This window comes from Crocuta crocuta, unplaced genomic scaffold (genome assembly GCF_008692635.1).
Source record: "Crocuta crocuta isolate KB4526 unplaced genomic scaffold, BGI_CrCroc_1.0 scaffold466, whole genome shotgun sequence".
Taxonomy (NCBI): domain Eukaryota; kingdom Metazoa; phylum Chordata; class Mammalia; order Carnivora; family Hyaenidae; genus Crocuta; species Crocuta crocuta.
The window spans coordinates 1504037-1511789 of NW_027529672.1; the positions used below are offsets into that span (position 1 = coordinate 1504037).

The window sequence follows — 7753 nt, forward strand, 5'->3', positions numbered from 1 at the left end:
CCCCGGGGCCCCCCCCCCCCCCGCCTTCTCCAGCCCAATCCGAGAATGGCACCTGCCGTCAAGTGGACGAGGACTGAGAAGCTTCGGCCCAGGAGTCAGAGGTCTGGGGACAGGGGTAGCTGCAAAGGGTGGAACCAATTTCCACAGCGGGGGAGGCGGCCGGGGCTGGCAAAGCACTGATATGCAAGGATCTGGGGGTGGGACGGTTCCGAGGAAGCTTATGAACACGAATGAATCATGGCAATCGGCCAGACTTCACTTTTACTGGGAATAGACGATACTGGGCCGAAGGTTAGATAACAAGAAGGACTTAGACCCAGTGCACACTGAACAGAGGGGTTTAAAGGAAGCAGTCTTTGAGGGTTAAGGCAACGGATCCTCTACCCAGTGAGGTCTCTGACTCGGGTGAATTGGACGCTAATGACAAGTTTCACCCACTGGCCAGACCTGTTGTATCCCCTCCAAAGCGTTTGAGCCTCTAAGACAAATCACCACGTCCGCTGCCCCCGCCCTGGTCTAGCTTAGTGTCTGCCCACGGCCTCTCGTCTCCCCATAGGCCTCAGTTCGTGCTGCTCACCCAGCCAGAAGGAGCTTTCTCCGGGGCACTGTCGCTCCCCTGCCTAAAACTCTCTGATGCTCCCCCTGCACTCAGGATAAAAGCCAGATGACTTCAGAGTGCCTCCCAAGGAGGCCCCTATGCTGGGCCCCCTGCGCCCTCCCCCACTCTATTCCAGCCCCCCTGGGGCTCCTCCTAGTCCCTTCCTGACTCTGACCTTTGCACCTGTGCTTCCCCTGCGGGCCTCCCCAACCCCCAACGTCACCCCCCGAGCTCTTCCAGGGCTGCCTCGTGGTGTATTTCTGCCACGTGGCTGATTCTGATGGGCTGTGAGAACACTCTGGAAGCCTGGCCTGTTTCAAAGGCTACCACGGGCCAGAGATGCCAGACACACGCGGCATCTGGACAAGGCATAAAGAGTCACACTTGGTTCCTGGTCATTCACTCTGCCCCCGACCCAAGACATGGGATGGGGAGCGGGGACTCTGAATCCACCTTTAAGAATCCTCGGATAGGATTTGCCTTACAAACGTCCAGTGCTAGACATTAGATGTTTTTCTAGACACTTCTAAGGCAGCTATGTCCCCAGCTCAGCATAAGTCAGCTCCAAGCCCTTGTCGGTGCTCAGGAGGGTCCACTCTCAGGTAGGGACACCGCTGGCCTGTCACACAGGGGCCCAGCAAGGGGCCCACACAAGGACTTGGAGTTCAGGACACCAGGCCCTTGACTCCCTTCTCCAGGTCACTCCTTTCCCAACCCAGGCTGACCCAGCGTCTCCTGCCTGGGGAGCCCTGACTGCTGGTGCTGTCTCCACACGAGATGGGCCCATCCCTGGTCTCCGCAGAGATCTCCTCCACCTCTGCTGCTTCCGAACCCCACTCACATGGGGAGCTTCTGAAACACTCTGGCTCTGGGGTCCTGGCCCGGACCCACTGCTCAGACTGTGGGCAGAGGCCCAGGAAGCTGCGGTCCATGTAGACCACACCCGGGCGAGGTGCATGCGGCCAGAAACCCAGGGCTCAGAGAGACCCAACGGCTGGCACAACACAGCTGGGTGCAGGACTGGGTCTCAGCTCACGTCTCCAGCTCCAAACGCGGCTACGATCCAATGACAGGGATCACCCTGCCTCCCTGTGACAGGGGAAGCACCTACTGACCTTGCAGTCACAGAACCCTGGGTCCAAACCCCAACAAGGCAACTCAGCAACTCAGCTCGGGCCCTCCAACGAGCCACCTAAGCCTCTGGGCTCCGGGCCCTCTTCTGGGGAGCAGAGCTATGGCTGGGGACCTCAGAACTGCAGGAACAAAGAATCTCTCCAGAAAGGACAGCTCACATTTGATGAGTGGGGCAGTTCCTTCCTTCTGACAAATCGCTCGCTCTACTAAAATATGGCCGCCAAGAGCAGCGACGACGGCTGCCTCTTACTGAGGGCTGACGCTGGGCACCCAGTAGGGCTTCATGCCAGTGAACTCAGTCAGCGCTGCCAGCACACAATGACCCAAGGCGTTGCTACCCCGACCTTGATGATGCGGAAACAGGTGCCAAGAGGTGAAGCAAGGTTGAGTTGCCCGGGATGAGGCCTGAGCCCGCCCCACAGGCAGGGCCAAGGCTCTGCCCCCCAACTGCCCTCGGTCTCCCCGTGTCTCAGCCCACGGTCTGCGTCTTCTCCAGCAGGCTGGGGCGGCGGGGGGTTTCTCTAAAGCCTCCTCTGCGGGCCCTTGGAGGGAAACCAACGAGGCAAGGGCCACCTAGCCCACAGACCCTTCCCGCTCAGGCTTCTGTGAGGCGGGACTCGGGCACAGTGGCCTCCAGAGGGTACAGGGCCTGGCAGGTGAGGGTGCCCTGAGCACACGTGGGGAGCTCCGAGGGCCCAAGGCCCAGCTGGCTTCCAAAGCAGAGGCCCCCCAGGAAACCTGGGCGCCCCAGAGCTGCGCCGCTTCCATCTTCTAAGATGCCTCCCGGCTCAGAACGGCTCACAACAGAAGCATGGAAAATCACCCGGTGCCACTAAAAGCCGCCTCCCTGGCATGTCCCCAGCTGAACTATTTTTCTTCTCCCGGGAGATCAAAGCTATTGTGTCAACACTCGGCCCCGATCCGAGTGACCTTAAGCGGGTGGCTTATGCAACCTGGTGGCTGCAACCAGGGACGGCAAGGGGCAACCTGCACGCCTGAACGGGGTATTCCTGGAACGGCGAGAACCCCCGGCGGAGGTGCCGCGCTGTTGCTGACGTGCCCGTTTGTGACAGGAAAGAAACCCCAGCGGGAGTTCGAACCAGCCTCCAGCTCGGCCCTCCCTGCTCCTGCGGGCCTCGCGCTGCCGCCCTCTACCAGGAGCGGCTGCCTGCCCAGCGCCGAGCAGCAGGAGATGGGCCGCGCGTGGGGTGCGGCCCCAGTGTTCCTCCGAGTGCCAACCACCGGCCAGATCCTCGCCACGGGGCGCCCCCTCCCCACGCCCAGGAGCAACCAGGAACTGCTGTTCCCATTTTACAGACCGGGAAATGGAGGCTTACAGAGGGGGACCTGCCCAAGGGCACACAGCTCAAAAGTGGCAGCGAGGGACACTCAGCCCCTTTCTGACTCCACAGCTCGCGCCTTCACTTCCTCACCCTCTAGGTCTTTCTTACACGGGTTGGTGACCCAGAAAGGCCACCAGGGGCCGTCCACACGGGGGATGAATCATGGCAGCAGGAAGAGCACTGAACACAGAGTCCAGAGGCAAAGGTTCCAGCCTCCCCAGGGTCCTAAGGAACCATGTGGCTCTGGGCAAATCACTGACTCTCCGGGGATTCCGGAGGCCTCACCCTCAGCTGAGGGGACGGACAGCAGGCAGTCAGCAGCCGCTGCCAGGATCACGGACGGGAGGGGTCTAAGACCTCCTCAGAGTTCAAGCAGAGAAACTGCTACTGATTAGCAAGTCAGTCAAGAGCACGGAATCGACAGCGCCCCCTGCCGCCACCCCTCTGACAGGCCAAGTCTTAAAGCCTCTCTTCCTCCGTCCAAGCCCATCCACATCGGGTCCTCCTATGTGCCGACAGTGGGTTTTGCCTTTACTTTTATTAAGCATTTACTTCGTGCCAATTAGAAATCCAGGGCTCTCTGTGACCGTCCCTCACCAGATCCTCACGGCCCGTCTGCATTCTGTGTTGTAAAGGGTGAGCCACCTCCGAACCCCCTGCTGGCCGTCCGCACGGTTCCCCATGCTGGCAGGGGAGGCCTGAGGGTGCAAGGCAGCAGGAAACTGAACCCGGCAGAGCGGCCGGCCGGGGGCAGTGTAGACAGGAGGCGGCCACAATGGCCGGACAAGCCAGGCGGGAGCCCAGGGACCTTGCCAAAGAAAAGCGGGGCTGGCTGGGGCCGCCGGGGCTGCCTGAGCAGGAAGGTCACGCAGCCAGCAGTGTGAAGGGCTACCCCACACGGTGGCTGAGGAGGGCCACTCCCTTGTTAAAGGCAACCCGCGCTGGCAAGCGGGGTGGACGGTGGAAGGCTGGCCCGGGGACACGAGCCACGAGTGGCCGAGGAGCGTCCGTGACAGCCCTGCAACGGCTTCCGGCAGCAGCTCCTTGCCCTTCGGAGCCCCCAGGGCCCCAGCCAACCCCGCGCCCCTGGACTCGTCTCTCAGACTCGTCCTGGATCAGTTCTCTGGGACAGTCGCTGCCCCGTGCTTCTCCGCTGCCCCGCGCTGCCCCCGCCGGCTCTCGGGGCCCCTCGCACATCTGCTAACACAACAGTCGCCGCCTGCTCTGGCGCTGGCTCCGGGAGGTGTGAGGATGCGGCGTGTGGGCAGCGGCCATCAATCAGATCTCTGTTTCAGCGTCCCGACCCCTCCTCACAAGCGCCCCGCTTCTGTTTGAAGCGCTCTTGAGAAATACAATTTGTTGCTCTTGCAGCCTGACCAGCTTGGAGTCGAAAGTGCAGCAGGGACGACGACACCCAGGGGCACGGCGTTCGGCGGGTGTATCTTTCTCATCGCTGCCCCCCCCACCCCCCGCAATCTGCAGTCTTGGCTCACACACGTGTGACCTGCGCCTAAACGGCCACTGCGCAGGTCTCTCGGGAAGTCACCCCGTGTGTGGCGGTCACGCCGAGTCTCAAAGCAGCGGGAACTGATAACCGTGTCAGCAGAAGTGCTGCCGATAAACAACTCCTCCGCTCGGCCAGGCCTGCTCTCAATGGCACACATTCACGCAAGATGCCAGGCAGAAGGGGTCACGTGGGGAAAGCTGAGCGGGAGGTCAGCACAGTGTGACCCGGGCTGGGGCGGGCGTGACTGACCCTCTGGGCCGCCTTCGGGCAGCTGCTCTGGGAGCCGCGAGGCTGCAATGGCAATTCCGGGGCAGGGCAGGGCGCCCCCGGCTGGGTCCCTGTGCCAGGTCACCCAGCGAGGACGCTCCTCGCGTCAGCCTTCCTCTCCCGCTGCAGGAGCCGTCTGCGGCCTCGCTCGGCATCCCTGCCCGTGCCCTGGGCAAGGGCAGACGGTCTGAAGGCAATGCCTCACTGCCCGACAGACATCGGCCACTGCTGGCCAGCTGTGCCCAGAGGTGCTGGCCAGGGCCAGGGCGGGGCATCCCGAGATCAGGTCTGCCTAGTCCCCTGGGCAACAAAAGTGACACAAAACGCTCACACATGGCCCGCCTCCCCTGGCAGAGGGGATTCCGACCCTGACACCACTTCACAAGCCTCGGCCCTGAGCACGGAGCTCACCGCAGGCTGAGCCGAGCTGCGGGGCAGGCCTTGTCCCCATTCTCAGAAGGAAAGGACGAGGCAAGAAGAGGAACGAAGAAGAGGAAGTAAATGGCAAGGACAGAAAAGCTAAGGGGAAACAGAAGGAAAGAGATGGGAAAATAGAGAAAGAAGGGAATCCTCACAAGGGGCTGTGTGCCCCCTGGGGCCATCACCCCCCTTCCCAGTTCTGCCTCCAGAGTCGCCCAGAGCGAGCCCACGCCTCCCGTCCCAAGGTGTGCAACGGCAACGACGGGCATCTGTCCGCGCTCACTGCGCACCAGCTGGGGCGCTGGACGGGCAAGGAGACACGCACATACAGAGGCGCACATACGCCTACACATACACACATCTGCACGTCCAGACACAGACACACATGCACACACGTTAAATCCCTTATTCTTCCTGACAGTCCTACGGAGGAGCAAAGGCAGCAGCGGGGATGGTATTCTTCGCTGCACAGAGATGTCAAGCAATCTGCCCAGGGCTGCCAGCCATCTGCCCCTCACCTGGAGGCCTTCTGCTTTGTCGATGTGCTCCCAGGCCCCAAACGCAGATCCAAAAGTGGACACCATGTTCTAGAAGGACCTCAGTTTCCGCAGGATGGGCTGGATGGACAAGCCTGGAAGGGCTCTGGGTGACCCCGCCCCCGCGCTGGGCACCCTGACTGATGGCTGGAGAAAAGCTCCTACACGCCCACCCACACCTCGGGAGGTGTGCCCTGAAGGACCCGGCCCCAGTCCGCACCTCTGGAAGCTGGGGTTTCTGAGAGCTCCCAGTCACCCCAAGGGTCTGACCGAAAAGGCACTCTGTATCTTCGATGTGAGAAGCTCATACACCTGGTCCCAGACCCACACACACGAAGGGGCTCCTTCACAAAAATGCTCCGTTAGAACCCCTTGGCCCCCAGAAAAGTGAATTATTTATAAACCAAGATCATGAGACCTACGAAAAGAGAGACCAAGATCCAGGTTGGAGAAGCAGAGCAGTGCCGAGCCTAGCTGCAAGCCTATCTTTCTGGGGACGCGCAGTCCCTGCTCCGGCCCCAGCAGTAACGAGCACTGAGAAAGGGGGCTGGCACCTGGGCAGTGCCACGTCAGCTGTCACCTGGCTGTGGGTAGGTGTCCAGACACCAGTGACATGCTTGGCTCATGGGGTTCCCAGGAGGAGGGCCCTACATCTTCCAGGCTGGACCCGGGGGTCTCTGCAAAGGCACTGGGGTTGCCTTAGGCCTGGCTTTTAAAAAGGCCCTGGAAAAGCAAGGCGCACCTCGCGAGGCCATACATTATACAAAGGAGGTGCCAAAGCAGGCAGCGCCCCGCGGGGACAGGACTGGCCGGGGCTCTAGAGGCTCGGGGTCCTTCCATCCCCAGGGCTCTAGTCATCTCCTTCTGGCACACACACTTCCCAGGGGCCCCTTCCGCACTCGCCCCGGACTCTGCCCTACCCGGGCCTTGGCTAGAGAAAGGCAGGTGGAATCGGGGCGGCCTCACAGGGATCTTGGAGGCCTGCCTGGAGCCGATGAAACAATCTACACATCTGGGCGCAGCCCCGCTGAGCAAGAGCGTTTCAAACAGTTCCTACCCGAGCGAGGACGGGACACGCCTCCAGTGATGCCAGTGGTGTTACTCCAACTTGTGGCCAGTAAAACATAATGACATGTGAAAGCTGTTTTTATTACCTATCTAGCTTATCAGCTAATAAAATAAGCTCAACATTAAACATTTAACTGAGGCCATTTTATCGCACCCAGAACTCAGCGCTCTGGGTTTCCTTCAGAAGTCACCCAAAACTGTCACCTTTCTAGCCTTTTTACCTACTTGGGTTTCTCCTGAGAAGGAAAATCCTGCCCACGGGTCCAACACAAATGAACGCGTTCGGCCGTGGTCTAGCTGGCGAAGCAAAATGGGTCCACAACTTGGGAGAAGGAGAGGGACACACCTGAGCGGGGACGGAAGGAATGGGGGCTGGAGGGCAGAGGGTGGGGGGGTCTTCCCCAGCACAGGGGAGCGGGAGGCAGAGCCCGTCAGGGGCCTGCTTTCCAGCTGCGCCCAGGGCCACGGCCGGGCTCTAGAGCAAAGGCCCAGACAGTCTGGACTCTGGGGCAAGGTGCATGCTCAGGGCTCGAGACACCTGCCCCTCTTCTTATTTGGGGGCGGGTGGGGAGGTCTCCAGGCTGGGAGCGGGGGCTAGAGAAGGAAATGCCATCAACAGAAGCGGCATTTTTACTCTAAAGCAAAAGGAGGCCCAGCTGAAAAAGCAGCCCTGGGCACTGAAGGCAAGCCGTCGCACCCACCAAAGGGAGGGGACACAGGAGCCTGCCTGCCCAGAAGCGGCCACAGGCTGCGTGAGCAAGGCCAGCCGCCCTCCGTTCCCTCACACCCAGCGGTGACTGGTGCTTCCGGAACAAGACCAGCAAAGAGGACGGTGAAGCCGTGGCACGAAGCACAGGACCTCCTAGACACAGACTGTGAC

At 61.0% G+C, this 7753-nt stretch overlaps 1 protein-coding gene across 4 annotated transcripts in view; it reads right to left on the reverse strand.

Moving 5' to 3' along the window:
- The window catches only part of FAM53B (family with sequence similarity 53 member B), a 103085-nt gene that overhangs the window by 39587 nt on the left and 55745 nt on the right, over positions 1-7753 (reverse strand). The window lies entirely within an intron of this gene.